The sequence below is a fragment of the Haemaphysalis longicornis genome, unplaced genomic scaffold (genome assembly GCF_048455015.1).
Source record: "Haemaphysalis longicornis isolate Haplotype H1 unplaced genomic scaffold, Haemaphysalis longicornis Haplotype H1 scaffold_6, whole genome shotgun sequence".
Taxonomy (NCBI): domain Eukaryota; kingdom Metazoa; phylum Arthropoda; class Arachnida; order Ixodida; family Ixodidae; genus Haemaphysalis; species Haemaphysalis longicornis.
Window position 1 is genome coordinate 40,672,977 of NW_027526407.1, and position 22,487 is coordinate 40,695,463.

Genomic DNA, 22,487 nt, shown 5'->3' on the forward strand with positions numbered 1-22,487 from the left:
GTGGCACTAGACGAGGTGATGAAATTAAACCAGACCATATGCTTATATTTTATATTGTTTGGCGTCCTTATTACCCAAATGGCGTTGCCCAAAAATAAAAGCAACACTTACGTCATCCACTTTCACCATCAAGAATAATTAAACTCGAACACTGGCGTGACTGCTTCAGCTGCACCTCACATCCCCGCCACTGTGTGCAACATTTTTGTGTAAGGTAGTAACAGACAATTTTTCATAGACTGCCCAGAATATGAGATGCAGTCGCATTTCTGTTCAGAGAGCTCCGACAGAGAGGAGCAAAGCATGCTTCTTTTGAGGCACTCTTATTTCCGAGCGGGAATTGATTCCTAGGCCAAGCTTCTGGAGCCCAGTTTTGTAGGTTCTGAAGGTCAGAAACCTTTGCAACTAAGTAAATGGGCGCAGAGTGTTGAATTAGTGCTGCTCGTACGAAAGAATTGCCCATACATCTTGCAAAGCTAGGTCCCCTGTTCGCTGAAAACTCACTCACTCACTCACTCACTCACTCACTCACTCACTCACTCACTCACTCACTCACTCACTCACTCACTCACTCACTCACTCACTCACTCACTCACTCACTCACCCACCCACCCACCCACTCACTCACTCACTCACTCACTCACTCACTCACTCACTCACTCACTCACTCACTCACTCACTCACTCACTCACTCACTCACTCACTCACTCACTCACTCGCTCAGCAGATTCTGTACCGTCGTGTAAAAGAGAAGCAAAGGTGTTCGGAAATATTCTTTGTACATACCAAGAAGAGCGCAGTCACAAAAATATTTGGTAAACTTAATCAGTGCCAACAATAGCTTGTTAAGCAGAAAGCGCATAGTTTCGCAGTAATGATTGTAATCTGTTTTCTTTATTTTTGAACTGCCGTTATAAATGGCACGTTTTCGCGCCACGGTGCCGTGATTCCTGCTATTGTCAAGCTATTTAGCGCACTTCTGTTGAGGGAAGGCTTCGTCTGCTCACCCCAGGCTATGTCGGCGCCGGTCCGTTTATTTGTTTGCTGTTGCGTGCAGCACGCGTACGGGCATACGTTCGTCCAGGGTTATCCTGCTTTAAAAACATTTTTCCACCCTATTTTTCTTCATATAGTTAGACGAAGCTAGACAAAGCGTGTGTGTCTCCTGATGGCGATGATCGTTTGCTGTGTGCATTGACGACTCTTCGTACTTCCTGAAAGGCACCCCGAAAATTTTATTGCAGAGTGCAAACTAACGTGCTTCGTAACCGCGGATTTTCCACCGCCATTCACCTGTCATATTCAAAGAAAGTGAATACTGGAGAGTAAGGAAAAATGCGTTCACCTTTGTGAACCGCAACACAGCCAACACCGGCCAGCGCACACACAAGTTTTGTACACCTCTTTTCGGAAAAAGGTACCACAATCTTATGCCATGGTGTACACTTTTAAAAGGTGTTTTCGCTAAGAAAGGGTGTAGATACGAACAAGAACGTGCTTGTGATTACATTGAAATAAGGGTTAAGGTGTCTTAACACCCTAAAATAAAGGTGTGGATAGGCTGAGCGCGGAGCATGACATAAAGACACATTCAACACTCACAAGTCCCACTTTGATCACAAATGAATTGAGCAAGAAAACCAACGGGATGCATGCGGAGAACGAGTGCATACTTACTTAAAAGTACACTTGGTCTTCTTGCTTTTATACCCAGCAGAGGAAAGTCCTCAGATAGAGTCGGTGGGCTTGTCGCAAAAATCACACATCTCAGTGTTAATTTTACTTATGCGTTGTAATGTGAGTATACACAGGGCAGCAGGCAGATTTGGAAAAAGTTTTTAATCGTGAGATGGTCATTATGTTGAATAAATTATAGAATTTGATTAAGTACCAAACACATATTCTACACTCTTTCAGCACCGACCAACAATGGTGTTCTTTATGTCAAAACGTCTTCTCCCACAAGGATGCAAAGACGAATAAATTATAGAATTTGATTAAGTACCAAACACATATTCGACACTCTTTCAGCACCGACCAACAATGGTGTTCTTTATGTCAAAACGTCTTCTCCCACAAGGATGCAAAGATAACAATTAAGGCGTTGTAAACTACGAAAAAGGGCGCGAAAGACCGCCAATTAAGAAAAAGGCTGTAGAAGACCTCCAAATTAGGAGGTATTTTATGCCCATTTCATGAATGGGCTTAACATTTTCTACAAGTGGGACAAGGTTTTGTACCTCCCGAACTTTAAAACAAGATGTATTGCCATAATGTATTACCAGCGGAGCTGTTTAGGCTTGAGCTAGGTTCGGTGGTGTTGGCAAAAAAAAATCCAAGAAAACTGCACCACCTGTTAAGGGTGCCATACCGATGATAGGGTATAATAGCAGTGAAGCCGGCTTTAGACCTTTTCAAGTGTGGCACGAGAGGCGCATGCTCATGCACCCCTCTTACTAAACCTGGCTGGTTTCCCACTGGGATCGGCGTCAGTGTGGGCGACACATTGGAAGAGCCTTGTAAAATCCGGCTAAACTTGGCCTCACCACAGAGCACTTACCCTACCCTAGCAAGAACACTGTGAAACTTAACAAAACATAGCAAAGCCTAGCAGTACTTAGCAAAACTTTTCAATAGTGGAACAAGCCAAGCGCACCACCTGCTCTGTTGTTGATTTTTCTTTGAATTTGATCACTTATTTCACCCCCTTTCAACATCCTACAAAAAACCGAGGGTGTTGCAGTGAGACAACACCGTTTTCGCGACACAAAACGAATGTAAAGCTACAAATTACGGTGTTCGAACCTACGCAAAAGCGCTGATGACTTATCAACACCATTATTCCACTTATACTACACTTTTTTAGGCAACAATATTGTAAAGAGATTTTAGCGTGCATGCATAGTCTTTGTAATTTCAAAACTTCAAATTGAAGTTTTACGTGCCAAAGCTAAACTTGGCCCATGGAAACGAGCGATCATTGCAGACGAACAATTTTTTTGCTATGGAAAATTCTTTTGAGGTGGGCAGGAGTGCATGAGCGGATGCCTTGTACTTCGCAGTGCAATTATTCATGCATTCGTGGCCTTAATCAATCACCAGCTCTACACCTTTTCCACACCCTTTCAAAACCCTACCAAAAACCAATGGTGTTAAAGTTGGGCAAAACCCTTTTTTCCAAACAAAAAAGGCGTACATCTACGAATAACAGTGTTGACATACAAAAAAAGCTGTAATATGGCCTCCAAACAGTCTTTTTAAACACTTACTACGCCCTTTCTGGCCAAAAAGGATGTAAGAGTCTTTGTGTGTAGCTGCAGTCAGTCAGGCTTCTCAGATTCGGGAAAGCGAAAATACGCATACTTTTTGAACAATATTTTGTTACCGATGCCTACAGAAGAAATCCGAATCGAAATGCCCTCATGCTGAAGATTTAGCTGAGTTGAGCGCACCGCCGACGTATCTGCCTCTGTAGAGCATAAAGCGCTGTTTTAAGAGCTTCGCGCAGCGCGCGTCGAAGCACTTTAGCAAATACAGGGTTTATACTGAAAGTTCGCGGGCTTTCTGCTGCGTGCACGACGAGGTTTTTTACTGTCCCTAGCCGGCCCTGAACTGTCATCACCGAGGGAGAGTGAGAAAGAAGAGTGCATCAGTGGGTGCTGTAATAATACGCTATAAGTCCCCTTCATATTCATCGCTTTACGAAATTCATTTCGAACTGCAACTTGAGAGGGCCAGGCCCTTTGTGCGTCATAGCGGCGAGGGTGCGCGCTCTTTGACACCTATTAATTGCACACTCAAAATGTAGCTGCAGAAGCTTTGTTTCCGCTACTAAATTGCTAGATGATTGATTGATGGATTCACTCATGCACTCACCTACGCCTTACGCTGCTGATTTCCACCATTGGTTCGTTGCCTGAACATCCTGCAGAAATTACGAAAATTGTCTAATACTCTGAAAACTTATTTAGAGCATTTTTTTATTTCACCAAAACGACGTTTCCTTAGGGCTTAGCAGGAATAGGTCTCGTCGAATTTGACTCCGTCAGTGTGGTGGAATGAAGCCAGTCGACGAGCAGTCCTATTGCGGTTAAAGAGTTTCTGAAGTGGCAGCTGCACATTTTAATTTTCATTCCACGGCGCTGTCATCCCTCCTCGTAACCGAGCGAAAGAAGGGGACCCCGAAGACAAACGAGATAGAACCAGCCGGAAAGCCCAGAGGAAAAGTATCACGAAAGTGTGAGGGGGAGCGCGGCATGTCGGAACGGCGCGAGAAATTTTTTTCTGGTGGTGACACGCTACGAGATAACTGAGAGAACGAAGATGCCTCCACAGACAAAGTGAACAGAAAAGCGGAGGATGAAAGAATGGCGAAAGTGTGAGGGGGAGCGCAGCATGTGAGGACGGTGCGAGGCATTCTTTCCGGTGGTGACACGCTACGAAATAACCGAGAGAACGAAAAGGCCACCGCAGACAAAGTCAGCAGAAAAGCGGAGGATGAAAGTATGGCGAAGGTGTGAGGAGGAGCGCGGCATGTCGGGACGGCGCGAGACATTCTTTCCGGTGGTGACACGCTACGAGATAACCGAGAGAACGAAGAGGCCACCGCAGACAAAGTCAGCAGAAAAGCGGAGGATGAAAGAATGGCGAAGGTGTGAGGAGGAGCGCGGCATGTCGGGACGGCGGGAGACATTTTTTCCGGTGGTGACACGCTACGAGATCACCGAGAGAACGAAGAGGACACCGCAGACAAAGTCAGCAGAAAAGCGGAGGATGAAAGAATGGCGAAGGTGTGAGGTGAATGCCGCATGTCAGGACAGGCGCGAGGCATTCTTTCTGGTGGGGACACGCTACGAGATAACCGAGAGAACGAAGAGGCCACCGCAGCTAAAGTGAGCAGAAAAATGGAGGATGAAAGTATGGCGAAAGGCGCGAGACATGGTCCCCCGCCCGGACGTGTTGCGTTTGGTAAGGCACAATAAACAATGAAATGCCCCTGTGAATGCACGTTTCACTTTAGTGTTTTACCGATTCCAATGAAGAAGGATAAACCACATATTTCATAATATTAATCAATCAATATTTATTTTCAGTGCCATTGAACAACTCCAGGGTCTTAGGACCTTAACTTGGTAGCCCATCTACTAAACATTCCTGGAAAAATGAAGTAAAGGCGATTGAACACAGTCAAATACCAAATTTGCGACAAGCACCGTAAAAGAAAAAGTTAAAAACTTTCAGAAAGCCATAAAAACCCTAGTGTTAGTATTTCTCGCACTCATCCAAGGAAAAGTTCATATAACCACAACAAAGGCAATATAGACACATCACACGCACATAATAGAATCAAAATCATAACAGAGACAGAACATTCGCAATCCTATGCCCCTAACATAGAGAAATCATTTCGTATAAAACAAAGACCTTGTAACAAAACATAAAGGAAAATTTAAATTCAACAAAACAGTGCCGTGTAGCTAGCACAAGCTCTCAAACCCATAAAGTTCAAGTAAGAAGATAAAAATAACATCAGACAAGCAAATAACAACATGGTGCACAAGCCAAAATACTGCGAAATACGGCACGTGTAGTTCCAAAGAGGTCATTAAGGCGGTTAAGCAATAACGGTTTTCGAATAATTAGAAAAGAGAGAGAAACAGCAGTTTGGAATATATCTAGACTGTCGGAGTGGACATTATGTATGGATTGTACTTTGCTGCAGCAAAAGCTCCTTAATTGTAACCGCGAGAGGAAGACGTTTCGGTTCAAATTATTGAAAGTGGAGATAACGACAGTACACGGAGATAAGCCGTAAGGGATCTCAATAACTTTATGCTTGAAGACGCTTGTATTTCTTGAAGGTGACAGCCACTGCTTTTGGTTGGCATGCGCAAATACAGAGGAAGGCTTGCTTTTTGCCTTTTTCAAAATTGAAGACAGAGGCGCTATTCTTCCCGGCCATCACTACAAGCGCATGGCTGCTGCTGCTTCGCCCTCCTTCTTTTCCTCCTCCTCCGACTTGTCCTGATCGTGTGGCTGCCCTCGTCCTCCTTGTCGCTTGTGTGCTGATAAATGATATCCCCACTGCACCACACACTGCTGTTCTCGCGTTCGCGTTTACGTAGTCCAGAGATGATAGGTCTCCTGAAACATACGTCATGTTGGTTCCAGATTGGTATTATGCGCTTTCACTTTCGTTTAGTAGGCGACGTGTTTAGGCAGCGGGTGCGTTTCTCTGGCCATTTGTTAGGCTTTGAGCCGCCGGCGCTGTGGGGCATGGTTTGAATTATCAGCGGTGGAACCTACTCGTGATGGAATTAACGTGCGTTTTATACAGACTTCAATGGAGACTTAGCCGGACCAAACATTAGATCTCGAGTTATCCCTAAATTCAGAATATTGAAGTTCGAATTAACAAGCTTTCTCTGTAACAGGCAAAAGTTGCCGTGCAAAGCATGCGTTCTCAATGACCGATATGTTCCAGAAAGCTTGTTCGGAGCGTTGGCATTAGCAAGCGCAACAAGGTCGCCACGCAAAATATCTCCATGAATGAGGTTATCAGAAAAAAAGGAGATAACTTAATGCTCCTCTGTACCAAATATAATAATATTGTTAATAATAATAATATTAACAAAAATATTTATAACACGCTCTGGTCGAGTCGCGCTATTGGCGCTGTTTATTTATAGATGGAGTGGAGGGAATACTAAGAAATGAGAATTATACCGTTAAGTTCCAGAGAAGCAGAGTGGAATCAGCGGAGTAACGTCCTTTCTGGCAATTGCGGTGTTGTTACAGACATTTCGGTGTCGTCTGCAGTCTCCCAAAGACAATAACCAATTATTATCGCCGGATTTCAACATAGACATTTCCATGAGAGACAACAGGCTTCACACATTCATTTACGATTCCCCTAGAGTTTATGTTCAAATAAACCCCCTGTAGCAATCAAAATACGGAGGACGTCCATTCACCCCGCCTTTAAGTCTAACATAAATAGACTATCAAATCTCAGGCTACACAAACCCATGTACTGGATTCGAAGTCGTTTTTTATGTCATTCAATTCAACATTAGGAAAGCAGCCTGGATGGTGTTGCACCGTGCATTAGGCTACCCAAGCAACATGAACAGTAAGACTTTACAGGAAGTGGAAATATCTGTGAAGTTATCTTTTATTCAAGTGTTCGCGTAATTCGTAAAGTGGCGTCAGGATTGAAAGAAGGCGATAATTTAGAAAAGTGCGCTGCTGTGTCACAAAAACAGCTGGACAAAAACATAGATTCTTAGATACCCAATACTCACACGCTAGTTGCATGAAATTTGTGGAGCAACAAAACAGAAGCAGCTTTTTTTGCCAGAAACGATGTTTTCGACGTAAATGTGCAAAAAGCCATGGTCGGAAGCAGTTGGGTCGAGTCCCTGATAATTTACATTCAGCGTTAACCCCTTTAACCGCGTTAACCGCGATTTGGCCAAAGCAGCAGCCGTTAGGACTAAAAATACGCGACTCGTCATCCAGCTTACAAATAGGTGGAAGTTTTTAATGAGAGCATTTTTTGTTAAATATGGTAAAAATTTAGCCACTTTTTCCTAAGTATGCTCAATTGGCGTACCAACCAAAATTTTGAGATAGTTCATTCCGAAAATCGGTCACTTGTTTGAGATATGCGTCGACAGGTGAGAACTATTGTATAACGCTTTTTGTTATAATCTATAGTGTAACGCAGTTAGTGTAATTGTGCGCGGGTACTAAGAGTATTATTGTTAACGGTTAATAACACGACGGGCGAAGCATGAAATACAATTTACTGGATGACTTGAATGTGTTTTTTCTTTCTCGGTATTGTGCTTCGCACCTCTTTCGTCGTCTTTGCCACGCATTAGAGCTACATATTACTTACTTACAATACATAATATGAAACGCTCCACAACCCAAACTGCGCTACAAACAAAACTTGGCGAAGTACACTTGTAGGTGTTAATGATGAAATTGACAAGTAAAGTATACAAAAACACAGCATGTAATAAATACCAAAGAAACTCGGCTTATATTTGAAGTTGTAAAATAAATTGGGGTCTTATGAAATGCTGGAGAACGAGTGCAGTGCGAATATAAATGACTAGTCGCCCACGAAACAGCGGAATGAATAATAGCCACAGAATAGAAAAAAGTTTGTTAACACAGATATAGCCATCCTATCAAAATATGCAACAATTTGTAGTGGAAGCGCAAAAAATAACAGGTAACTGGTAAAAACCTCCAAAATCGCTGGCAAAATGTAGGCATGATGCATCGAAGCCTTCACATTTGAAAAAGTGTAAAAACCACTGAAAGGAACATGAACCTAACAACGAACAAAATGAAGGGTCAGATGTTGCGTGAGATCAGATGTGCTAGGTGCAGGCTTTGCGCAACAACATAAACGACGCCTAAAAGTTTCAGTCTCCCGGGATGTGTGATCTCTATCGTTCACCTGCCGTGTCTCTTTTGCACAAGCTCTGCGAAAAGTTTTGAACATTTTCAGAGAAAAGCGCAAAGGAAAAGAAAAGCAAGGACGCAGCTCCTATACTTGCTAGATGCTGTTTAACCCTTCTCGGAAAAGAATATGTATGCCTTCTGCATTAATTTTTAGCATGCCAGTGGCATTGCCTTCTCACCCTTTTTTTGACTGTCTCTTGACATGCACTTTGGTCACTTCTCTTAATTCGCTCATACAGGTTATAGCCTAACTGAAGTCGTGCAAAACTGGTATAGATGACGTTCAATATTTCTTATTTGATCGAGCGTAGGTGCAGATGTCAGCGGTCCGCCCACCCGCGCCCTTCTTATTTTGGTAGGTAGGCCCGGGCCCCAGCGAGCAGCCCACGACCTCATGGCCGTTTCACCATTTATTTTAAGTTCTAGCCTCGTCAGGCGGTCCACCCACTCCTTGTAGGTCGTGGTAGGTATTGGGTACGGGGCAGGATCTGCGGACATACCTATCCGCGGGTCAAAGTTAAGAAATGCTGGTTTACGGGTGAGTGAATGATAAAACCAGAAGTCTGGCTTAACAAGGAGTGGTGTGTTGAATGAGATCCAGATTTATTACAAAGTGAAAGAATCATCAGGTGGCTATAGCCCGAAAACCAGGGCTTTTCAGCCATGTTTTCTAAGCTCAAACTTACTACAGAGACACAGCGAGTGAGCGTAAGGCAAAGAAGGTAGGGGCTTTTGAAGCCACAAGAAGGCAGTTTTACCAATGACGGAAAGTCGGACATTTTTCTACGTTCGAATAGGCAGAAAGGCCCTAGGTTTTCGAAGATAACAAAACTGCCAGCTTTCACGTTTGTTCACTAATGCCACCGACACAGAAACTGGAAAAGTGATAGAAACCTGCAGTGTCTGCAACAAATGTTTTTTGCTTCTAGACAGACCACGTCAAACTCACAGGAGAGGAACTTTTGAGTAAAAACAAGAAGGCTATCAGACCACCAAGCTTTTCGGGGTGTGGGGGAAGCGAGCGTAGTGCTAAAAGAAGCTAAATGAAACAAACTCAAATAAAAATACGTAAATCAAATATAATAGTTTAGTTCTTGTGAAATGACGCCTATGCAAGCACGTACCATGTTCCCCGCAAGTGATGTTAGAGCAAGGCTTAGCTGTGTTTGTGGTCCCCACACCTGATTTTCCTTCACGTTTCCCAACTTTGTTTGCCCACATACAGTTTTCAAGAAACGTTTCCGCAGTTCCAGTTCCATCCCGCTTCTTGCGATGACAACTGGCACAAGTTGAAGGCGTCGTGCGCGGTAGCGCTGGAGCGCGACGAAGGAGATGCGCCGTGGCGTGGATATTTGCATACGTTTGCATAATTACCGCCGACAAAGGCGCAACGTCCGTGCTGCGAATTTCACCGGCGCAGGACGACGGCTGCGTGAAGAGTCAGAGCGATGCAGCAACTGCGACGACGTTGGCGGCGTCCTCGCCGACAAAGAATTTGGTTTGGGGCTGGAGTTGTGACTGGTGGTTTTTCTCGGTATCTCTCCACGGTTTGCAATTCCCGTGTCGCGATTCAAAGAACTCCAGCCACTTACATTTCAGTGCTCTATTTCTGCTGCGTGGATTTTCTCCCCGAAATGAGATTCGGATACACTCAGAACAAGTTCTTGTCGGCACACAGTTCGTGAACCGCAGTTCTAATCTCGGAAAAAAAGAGAAAAGCGTGACCTGTGTTGTTTGACTGCTTATTTGTTGAGGACTGTTTATTTGTTGATGACAGGCTAGTTTGGTTCCGCTTAGGATTGCCTGAAAAAATGCTTCGTCTGTTTATACACGAAAGATGCGACAGGTGTTTTTATTTACAAAAACATGAACTAGCTAATGCTGTGCGAGGTCATTTGGCTTCTGAACAACAAACATCTTGATTCCTATTTGCTGTACCTTTTGCTTTTTAGCCGCCTGTACAACGGCGTATAATATACATTGTTTTTTTTTTAATTTGAATAAATATTTTGAGTATTTTCGTCCAACCAAGCTTTTTGTGCAGCGATTCCAGAATATATATGGCTGTTTATTAGGTTCTTGTTTGGAGTCAACAAAAAACAGTTCAAGCGCGTCTTCGTAAGCACCTACGCTGCTTCCAGAAAAATTCGTCTAGAAGTCGAGAACATTATGTGAACGCCGCACTCCACGCATGAGTTCCTATAATGCACCGCGCGATGAAGAGTATCAGCTGATATGCTCCACATCGTTAAAGAGCAAAGCAAAAATTCGACAACGTTTGTGAACATACCCTAATGTATAAATAGCATAATAGGTAACATGGAAAGGAAGACACTAATGGGAAGTGGCGGTGCATTGGAAGAATTTGTAAAAGTCTAATACCTCGCCTGAATGCCTCACTAACAATTTTCTTGCAAGAACACATCCAGCGGGACCAAAATTGCCGCCACGAGAGGACCAGCTCTCAACACTCCCCTAGACTTTGCGTATGGTGAGTCATGTGAACAACCATTGCCACCCCTGAAGATGCATTAGTAGACTGACAGCAGCTCGGCGACACGGAACAACTGTGTTTCGGAGATATCGAGGCGATTGGGAGACGGTGGTGCCGATACACAGATAGTTGGTGTGCAAGGGGGCACTGATACTATATGATGGAGAACGTAGCGACAAGCCGCCTAAAGAAGCAAACAACTAAGCCTTGGATCAACGCGACGCCGTTCCAGGATGTACCGGAGTCAAGCGTTATGGAAGATATATCGCGTCCGGAAGAATTATCTAGGGCGTGCAAGTGACAGGAGAGTGTGCTCGGTGTGAAGAAGCAAGAAGGAGCTACTAGCGGGCAAACCTAATCCCATTATATCCCTTGAGTACAGACGTAGCGCCCCGGCTGCTCATCTCCGCGCACCTCGCGTGAGCTCAGACTTTGTCCCAAGGCATAGCTATAAAGGACAGTCTACCACACCACGTTATCACTGCTCCCTCACCCTATGAAAGCCTTGCATTGAATATTTCTATATATTTATTTGTAGAGTACAACGGCCTCATTCTGTGACTGTGAGTTCGAGATTTTTTATTTTGACTTTTATGATTCCAACTTAAAAAGTAAAATAAACCAATGCGTACTTGGAATTAAACGAGCACTGCTGGGGCGCTATTCCAGAAGGGCCGAGTTCGCCTACTCCCGAGTTTCCAGCTGCTTCGGTTATGAAAGTACAGATAGTGGATCATTCGATGCACCTCGAGCGAGACCGCCGGAATCGCGCGCAGCCCGCCTGCCATATTCAGCGCACTGTATTGGGGCCACTTTCATTGATAAAGTACGGATTGTGCTATCTTCCGCATGCAGCACCATCTGAAATCGATCTGCAATACTCATTCCATAGTATAAACTAGATAACCACACTGCTACTTTGAAATCCCCAGCCTGGCTGTTGGCCGCGCCCAGTGCGGGGCGGTCCGTCGTCTTTCTCGGTTTTCTGTTCATGTTTGCTATTTGGCTTGAGGGTAGTCCCAGTGCAGCTCTGCGCAAGCACAAACCAAGTATTCAACGAGGTCCACTGTAGCGAACGGAACGCGCCGTGCTCTCGACCATTAAATATGGCTTTTGTTTACGGAAATTGAATTAATACTGGTCAGCCTAAATTTAACTGGGTACGCAGACAATGACAAGAAACGAAGCACAAGCGCTGACTTGAGTGTGCATGGCGGGCGCTTATCAGAGATCCTCCCGTGCCAAGAGCGTGTTTTAGCAATGGAGAGTGCGTTTTAGATGTTGACGTTGTGTCATTTGTCACCGGCTTTGTTTTCACGGTGTATGTAGAAGGTTCCCGTGGTAAAATCATGTCGTCTGGCCTCTCTTATCGGCTCGTACAATAGTGAACCGAACCTAGTGCGGACCGAACACTCTAGCACCATTGGCTGACGGTGGCCTGCAGACTTCATTATTGTTTTCTGCTAAGTTCTTGTCGCTGCTAGCGGGCATCAAATGACAGCTTCGTGGTTACGACGCTACGCCCACACAAAGTGGACGCTATGGGTGGGTGTGGCTTCAGTTGTTACGCCACGCACACGAATGGGCTGGGTGTGTTTGACTGACATTAGAACTAGGAGGAAACTCGGGCATGGTTTTTCACGGCCGAGTTGAACTCGGGACGCCCGTGGTGGCCGCTGATCCACCGTGGTTTTTCTTTGTCGCCGTAGCAGGCATATTTCTACACCGACAGGTGATTTAAACGAAAGAGGAATTTAGAGCTCGTTTTGAGCTCGCTAAAAGTGCGGTGCATTGCTTGTGCGGTCGTCTGGCGACAGACCCCCGTTTGCGATGACTTAGAGGCGGCTTTCGCTCCATGACCGCCGAGGAGCAAGTGTAGTGTTGGCTGGGGTTTTACGCGACGGGAAGCTTTTACAGAAGCGCTGGTGGCGACCACACCATCGACTGCCACCAGTCTACCGTCAACCAGTGTGATCGCAATACGATAGGATGAGACGTGTTTCCAAAACCTAGCCTTTCTTTTAAGTGATTTGGCGCACGTGGCTGCCCCAGGTTCCTATCGCGCATCTCTCCGGCTGCAGACACAGCGTGCCATGCGCTTCAGTTATCGTCAGCTCGTAGAATAGTTTCGAACGAAGCGCTGCATTACTGTGCGTTTTGTTCATCATCAGCGCGGCAGACAGACTCCCTCGAGGGGTTGCTCGACGGATATTTCTTGTTAAAAGGCTACTGTCAGGACAGCTTATACGTATTACATATACTGTCAATCAAACAGTCGACGCACCAATAGCCGGTAGAGGTGGTTTATTCACAGGGGTGAAGTCAACAGGAACGCAGGTCCGAGCGTTGGGATAACCCAGCGCGTTTCTGGCACATGCACTTAATGGGATTCATCTACCCCTGACACGTCTTTGGCGCATCTGGATAGGACATAATCCTACCTTCCTCTCCCACATGGTTGGTGCGGGTACGGCGCATACCCCGATAGCTCGATGGCCTGTTGTATCTGTTCATTATCCTCGCTACAATACAATAACCGCGCGTGGCTATTGTCAGAGGCGATCTTTACACATTTCTTCCGGTTCTGTTCAACGTCACCGTCGTATCTGAAGAAGCAGAGCATGGAAAGCGAGTAAAAGGGAGAGCTAAGAAGTACCCACGTGACTCCAGAGGGAGGGTAAGCGGGAGCGGGAAGGGCGGGAAGGAAGGGAGGTTTGTGAGGGGATTGAACTCTATGAAAAAAAAATCGACTGTGGAGAGCTTCTTCAAACAAAAGCGGCAAACAGCAAAATAAAATAAAGAAAATAAATCTGAAAAGTTGTCCTTGTTGGTATTCCGTCCTTCTTTTCGTAACACATGGCCACTTGGGGGATTGGCCCGGAATTGGAAGCTTTGAGGAAGTTCGCGATATTCATAACACTGTGAATTTGAACGGTAACAGTTGTAGAATAGTGCATGCAGCGTGAACCCTGATCGTAGTATCACGGGAGTATTACAGGTGCACACCACCCTCGCAGAACCCCGATTCAAGGGAGGCTGTGGCATGTTCGACTTTGCTTGCACACTAAAACTAACAAATGAAATAGAAAAAAATGACGCCAACACGTAATAGCAGAAAAGAAGCCGCTTAAATTAATCCGTGCCAAAAGGCAAAGAAACGAAAGCGAGGAAAAAGGCGCAAGTTCAATGTATTAGAAAATAATTTGCGAAACCGTATCGCTAGGATTTCGCCTGAAAAGCAAGTAATAAGATCAGACCGTGTCGAGGAAATATTTTGTCGAAAAGCGGATGGTTTCGATAACGTAATGCGAGCATGAACTGTTTTGAATGGGGCGCGCTTCTATCACCCGCTTTCTTTTTTTGCCAGTCGGCCATAGTCACGTGATTGTACTGTCTGCCCCCGACGGCAGAAACTACTTCTTTGGAGGATAAATGTCAGACAAAAAGCTCATCTGAACACCTGGAATAAAAAAAATAATATGAACTTTGAAGTCAAATGCAGAATAATAAAGTATGATAATATAAAGATTATTAAACTAAAGTAGCTAGATTTGCCTGCCCGCAGTAGCCACCAGTGCAGCAGTGGAACGAAAGAACACACTGAAAAATGTACCACGGCCTATTCACGCATACTTGGAGCGCGCTGCCCTGGACCGATTAAGTCACCTTCATAATCAGCAAATAGCATAAATCACATTTTTAAAGTCTTACAAACCTGCACCGAAATATTATCATGAACTTATTATTATCACATCAGCTCCCCCTTGCCCGAGTTTCTCCCAAACTCGGGCATTCTGGAATACCACTCCTGACCACGGATATTTACTTGTTTTCTTAGATATGCCCAGGCCCGGCGCTATGTTAATTCTCAACGATGCTGAAACGTATAAACCTTGACACGAAGGTTAGAAGCAAGGAGGTTGTATAAAAACTTGGTTAGAAGTTTGGAAGCTTGACTGCGACAGGTCGCTCTCCTATACGTTGTGGTATTGGAAGTGCTCCAGGTGTCGGTTGAGCCTCCTTAAACTCAATCAGCAACATAAAGGGAGGAATAAATAAAAAAGTTCGACACAGTTCCACCTACAGTGAAATCTGCTGAAACAGCATAGCTGTGGTTCTTTTGTGTCGGCTCGAACGTCAATGGGCGCTCGCCCGAAAACGTCCGCGCCGTCGCAGCGCAAATCCTACGGTTCGCGCAAACGAGTAGGGAGTTAAACGTCAGTGGTGGCAGGTTCCCTCCTTTCTTCCTCCCCTTGCCCCTACCATCTCACTGTGCCAACTATTGGTGTGTCTGCGAACATGCTCCTAGCTACCCCTGCGTGACACCCTACCTACAGCAGACGGACGAAAAGGCTCAGCCTACAACAGCCCCGCTGCTGAAGAGGAACGGAGACAGAAGCACAGGGGCCGTTAGTAATTGCAGCACGGGAGCTGTGGCCGAAACACATAGGAGAGCCGTGTAGCTGCACCGGCGGTAAACGAAAGGAGGAGAACACGCATGCGCGCCTGCCGACGGTTATAGCCCCTCCATAATTCTCAACCCACCTCTTCTAACGCAGCTTTAGCGTTGTTCGCAGCAGGCTGGTCTCAGCGATGGCGCTGATAGCAGAGGCGGTATCTCGCACGTTGCTCACACACTTTCAGCGCACGCGAGCTGCTGGAGAAGCGTCTCAATCCCAAGGACCTAAAGTGACAATTTTAGACGCGACTGCATCTCATTCACTCGCCTTGTCCCTCCATACGGCGTTGTTGTCCGTCCACATCCCTCCCCAATTCGCCTCGCCGCGTGAGCTGCGCTCTCCGCCGCTCACCCCCTCTCCTCTCCGATAGCGAACACTCTCTCGCGAGGGGCATTGGATTGGATTCGATTGGATTAGCTTGGCTTGGCTTGGCTTGGCTTGGCTTAGATTGGATTGGATTGGAATGAATTTGGATTGAATTGGATTAAAGTGGATTGTGTCGGATTGTGTTGCGTCATAGCCACGCCAATTTGCGTCATAGCCGCGGCAGGGGGTTCACAGAACGTTTCACGCGATGGGAGAATCAACCTAACGGAAACAACAACGGAACCCCCTATGCGTCGCATCTACACAGGGGTTCCCGCGAGGGGAGGTGGGAGAAATTTTTCTTTTCAAATATTTTATGGGGGTTTGCTATCAGCGCCATCGCCGAGACCAGTATGCTGCGAACAACGCCTGAAGCCGCGTTAAAAAGAGTGGGTTGGGAAGTATAGATCGGCTATCGGCGTCGGCAGGCACGCATGCATGTTCCGCTCCTTTAATTTACCGCCGGTGCAGCTACACCGCGTTCGTATGCAGTTCGGTCACAGCTCCCGTGCTCCAATTACTTCTTGCGGCACCTGTCCCTGAGATTTACCACGCCATGGTTCGCATTAAAAAACACCAACACTTCAAGGACAGTCACGAACCGTTATGTGGACTTAAAGCAGGAGCTGTGCCTTTATAAGAAATTCGAAGGAGCAAATGTTCTGCGCTAGGCGAGACGAAATGCCATTGAAAACACTGCCGTGGCCAGCGTGCGGTTTTGAAATGCACACTGGGCGGTTTTTAGATAAACGCCAGCACCCGGTACACGCACAATTGATTGATTGTAGGGTTGAGCGCGTCGACGCAGTGCAGGCGATGAGGCGCGCCGTAGTGGAGGGCTCCAGATTATTTTTTACCACCTGGGGATCTTTAACATGCGCCGAAATCTCGTACACTCCGGCGTTCTTGCCTTTCGCCTCCATCAGAAAAGCAACCGCCCCGGCCGGGAATCGAACCCGCGTCATCGTACTCAGCAGCACAAAGCCCTAGCCCCTGAGCCACCGCGGCGACGGGGGGGGGGGGGGGGGGGGGGCAGGTGGTACGCACTTCTTGAAACACACTGACGGTTAACTCCTTCGCGAGGTCAACACCTCGCCTACGCATCGGTTGGGTTTTCAAGCTGGATTAGCTTCACGAGCACGCACTTGTGGTTCCGCCATGATAAAGTATTCTCCTACAGTTGTTTATAATTATAGTCGGCAGTGAGGCCACAAATGATCCAGTAACCATAGCAAATGCTTTTAACTCTTATTTTCAGTCAGTATTCTCCTGCGACAGTAATGCTGGTCCCCCCTTTACGGCGCTCAAGCATTCTTCAATCACTAATATAAACATTAGTGAGGATGGAGTATTAAACCTTGTTTTGAACCTAAACGTAAAAAAATCCGCTGGCCCAGACGGCATTCCTAACCAGTTCTTAGTTCGTTACGCCTTATGGATGTCTCAATACTTAACAATTATATTCAGGAAATCATTGGCCACGGGTGTTGTTCCAAAATCTTGGAAACGTGCTAAAATAATTCCATTGTTTAAGTCGGGGGAAAAACAGCTGTTGAACAATTACCGGCCGATTTCCTCAACGCCCTATTCATGCAAACTCCTCGAGCACATCATACACAAACACATAATGGAATTTCTCGAAGAAAACAACATTTTGACTAATGCTCAGCATGGTTTCAGACATGGCTTTAGCACTCTAACACAATTAAGTGAATTCGTACACGATATCGCCTCTGCCTTAGACTCCGGAAATCAGGTTGACGCCATATTCATTGACTTTGCTAAAGCCTTTGATTGTGTTCCCCACAAAAAACTTCTGTCTAAACTGGATGCTATTTTTAAAAACCCGCTTCTTGTCTCATGGATCGCCAGTTTCCTTTCCGATCGTTCGCAGTACGTATCATATAGCACAAAAAACTCTAGCACTGTTACTGTAACCTCTGGAGTACCACAGGGCTCAGTCCTGGGAACATTACTGTTTCTAATATTCATTAATGACCTGCCATCTGCCTTCGATTGTAAAATTCGCCTTTACGCTGATGATTCCGTTCTATACCACACAGTCATTTCACCTGCGGATCACTGCCACCTGCAGGAGTCATTCGCATTGTTTTGCAGGTGGTGTGATAACTGGGGCATGAAAATTAACTTCCACAAGACTGTTATACTCTCCTTCCATAAGAGCACTTTTCCCTCCAATTTCGATTACAGAATTGACCAGGAAACTTTACAGAGGGTCTCAAAATATAAGTATTTGGGTGTCATAATTACGCATAATTTATCTTGGTCGTCGCACTTTGACTACATCTGCAATAAATCATTAAAAAAGTTAGGTTACCTCCGCCGTACACTAAGGAACTCTCCTAAAGAAACTAAATTAATGCTCTACAAGTCTCTAATCCGGCCTGTTCTCGAATACGCCTCCCCAGTCTGGAGCCCTTACAAACATATGGAAATAAATCAAATTGAGGGCATTCAAAAGAAAGCGGTTCGATTTATTTGTCGCCGCTACGACCCTTATTTTTCGCCGTCATCAACACTGTCTTCATTGAATGTGACACCACTCTCAGATCGCAGGCGCGTTGATGCGCTAAAATTTATGCATTGCATCATAAATGGCTCCTGTCGCCTTTATCAAAATACCCTAATAAGTTACGCCGAACCACGTACGACTAGAAGCCAATCAAAATTAAACCTGGTCCCCTACTTCACCCGCACCAACACTTTCAAATATAGTTTTTTTCCACTTGCCGTAGAACAATGGAACTTGATGCCCTATTCCACCCGCTTTCTTCCTTTGGCTGAATTCCTGTCCGCGCTTTCCTCGTCCTAATACGTATTAAAGTGTTCATGCCAGTGCTCGTGTTCCATTACAATACATATATGGGTTATTTGATTTTTTTTTTCTTTTTTTCTGTGATTTCTGTGTACTTTTTCCTTTTGTACTTTTTCCTTTGGTCATCTCCCCTCCCTCTTTTTGTTGTCATGTGCCTCGGTCTGTTGGTAGTTAGCTCTGGATGTATGCTTTCTGTACCCCCCAATCCTGCTATAGCCCCATGGGGCTGCAGTATGTACAAATAAATAAAATAAATAATTCACGCAATCGTGAATTCGACTGCGTTTATTATACGCCGTGCCTCGCTTAGAAACTCGCGTTTCTTTGCGCGGGAAATTCAAGGCGGAGTTTACCCAAAGAATGCGCGAGCGAAGATACGTCACAGCTAAAGCAAGCACGACCCTCCGGAGGGGAGCAGGCTAGCCAGAAAGGGGAGAGGGGGCTGCCCACCCATGTGTCATAACAGAAGGTCAGCAGTGAAGACAGAACTGTAAATCTAAGTCGCCGTAGAAGAACGAATGGATAAGAGGCCAGCGACCAGGACTCCAGAATTAGTAATCACCCACGGGGGATCCTACAATTGACTACCGCTCTGTTGACGGAGGGAGACAAAGTGCGGTACGTCGTAACGATACCACGCCTAGCCCCTAAACTACGTATAGAGTCACAGTAATAGTTGTACGTGCATCAAGTACCGTCACTCTTGTACGGTCGGCAGATGGGGGTTTTACCGCGGATGTAGGCGGATATGTGAAACGACTTACATATACCTAAAAGCTTACTCGCGGAAAACAGACAAATGAAGGATACAAGCCGGCAGAAGAATTATATGCACAGACAAAAGAAACCAAGGCATTCATAGTTTCTCCAGAAAGATAGCCTCGGTGGGAGAAGCTAAGTCGCTGAGTTCAATTTTCATTTCGCAAGGAACTGGACTGACGGCGATGACCCAGCTTACATATGCCGTAAGTCTTAAGGGTTCACAATAGGCGAGTTGGTGAGAATATCAGGAACGTGAACGGTGAATTCAGGGCTCTGACTGCATAAGAAGTTTGAAGAGGGACAAGGTGTTGCTAACTGGAAAGCTCGCCTTGGCTTCAAACAGCGAGACCCCGGAGTGCTGCCAGCTAAAGAGAGGCTGTGTACTAGCATCAAATGAACCACACGTACTGCTACCCTCCGCGGAAAGCGTTCGTCCTGGCTCATGATGTTCGGAACGCCTGCAGGTCAACAAATACGCATCGGCGAAGGCGTGACAGGACACGACAATAGTCATAGCTACCGTGCCATGCACCCAAACCGAAGTGACCGTTCACTGCCTCGCATGCAGCTGGCAGCGTTTGACTCACCCTCAATGGCTGTGGATCAGGCCTGGTGCTATCGTCCTTGTAGTGGGCTGATCGTAGAAGAAGACGACCCAAGGTATTAGGACGCAGCTACCTATTAAAGGGTGGGGGTTGTGGTTGAAAGGATTTTATTTGGCTTGAAAATGGGGAAGCGGGATAGGAGAGAGCAGGTAGCGATTCTGGATTAGGAAATGAGTGCCGTGGACGCGGCCTCTGCACTGCGTACAAACAGTGGTTCATCTTCAAGCGCGGGAGCATCCACGAAGAGAATCCAAAGCCTGGGGCGCAAGATTCTGCACAACATGCTTGGGTCTTTGTGTTGGAGAACACGTTCGGGAAAGTTATGGCGGATGGGACAAATCCCATCTTGCAGCGTACAGGGAAGCCCTGAAACTGTTGGAGAACCAGCGCGAGGTCGAGGAACCGGGGTAAGGTCGGGCGGGAATCTTGGGGGACGACTGCAGAGCCGGGCCACGTGCTTTATGATTTAATCGTCACCGCAGTGCTTGCACTTGGGCTTCACGAACTAGTCAAGCTAAAACTGGCGTAGTCTTGTCAGTGTTGGTTGCAGTGCCTTCACCAGGAGCTGATGAAAATCTGGTTGTCATCGTCTTTCAGTTTAAAATTTTTCTAATAATTGATCAAAACAGCCCAGGATGTCTGGTATGTGTTCCACGGTTTTGTATTGATTGTTACAGGAATTTCCCGGATCAGGGCCGAGGAAACCAAATTTTTGCGCGTCCACTCTTACGTGTCACACGTTTGCAGCGGTTTACGACAGTGACGATGTACAATGCGCTCCGAACTTCAGCACTCTTGCTCCCGCGCAGTTCAATATTATGGGGTTTTGAAAGATCTATATAATCGGCTTCCTTTAACGAGGAAGCCGAGCTTACGACACAGGAAGCCAGCGACAACCTTACACGCATTATCACGGAGTGTGCAGTGGAAGTCGGGGGCACTATGGCTAGACAGGATACTGGTAAACTTTCTCAGGAGACGAAAGATCTAATCAGGAAACGGCAAACCATGAGAATATCTACCGCAGCTGACAGAATAGAACTAGCCGAGCTCTCGAAGTTAATCAATAAGCGTAAGACAGCTGACATACGGAAGTATAATATGGAGAGGATCGAATACGCTGTAAAGAACGGAAGTAGCCTGAAAGCAGTGAAGAGACGTCTTGGCGTGGGGAAAAAACAGATGTATGCACTTAAGGATAAGCAAGGCAATGTCATCACAAATAGGGATAAAATAGTCACAGTGACCGAGGAGTTCTACAGGGATCTGTACAGTAGCCGGGACATCCAGGATAATGCCGAACGAGACGGTAGTTCAGAGGAGATAGACATCCCACCAGTAACGACCGAAGAAGTAAGGAAGGCTTTGAAAGAAATGGAAGGGGGCAAAGCACCTGGTGAGGATCAGATAACAGCAGACCTCTTGAAGGATGGCGGAGAATTTGTACTTGAAAAACTGGCAAACCTGTATACGCAATGCCTAATGACCGCAATGGTACCGGAATCTTGGAAGAACGCGAACATCATCCTAATCCATAAGAAAGGCGACATGAAGGACTTGAAAAATTACAGGCCGATCAGCTTACTGTCAGTCGTCTACAAGGTATTTACCAAGGTAATCGCTAACCGAATCTCTGCAACCTTAGATTTAAGTCAACCTAAAGAACAAGCAGGGTTCCGTAAAGGTTATTCAACAATGGACCATACTCACACGATCAATCAGGTGATAGAGAAGTGCGCTGAGTATACTGAACCCATATATATAGCCTTCATAGATTATGAGAAAGCATTTGACTCGGTCGAAACCCTAGCAGTCATTCAGGCATTACGGAACCAGGGGGTAGATGAGCATTATGTAAGAATACTAGAGGATATCTTTAATGGGTCTACAGCTACCATCATCCTCCATAGGGAGAGCAGTAAAATACCTATAAGGAAGGGTGTCAGACAAGGAGACACAATCTATCCTATGTTATTCACAGCATGCTTACAAGAAGTATTCAGAACGTTGGATTGGGAACAGGTGGGAGTAAGGGTTAATGGAGAATACCTCAGTAACCTCAGATTTGCTGATGACGTGGCCTTGCTAAGTAACTCGGAGGACGAATTGCAAAGCATGCTTTCCGCACTGGGCGAACAGAGTAGAACCGTGGGCCTGAAAATTAATATGCAGAAAACTAAAGTAATGATCAATAACCTGGGGACAGCACAACAGTTTGAGATAGATGGCGAGGCAGTGGAAGTGGTAAGCGAATATATATACTTAGGCCAAGTTGTGACCCCGGATCCCAACCATGAGGCAGAGATAATTAGAAGGATCAGAATGGGGTGGGGTGCATATGGCAGATATTGTCAGATAATGAATAGCAGCCTACCATTGTCGCTGAAGAAGAAAGTGTATGACAGCTGCATCTTACCGGTACTCACCTACGGGGCAGAAACATGGAGGCTTACTAAGAGGGTTCAACTTAAATTGAGAACGAC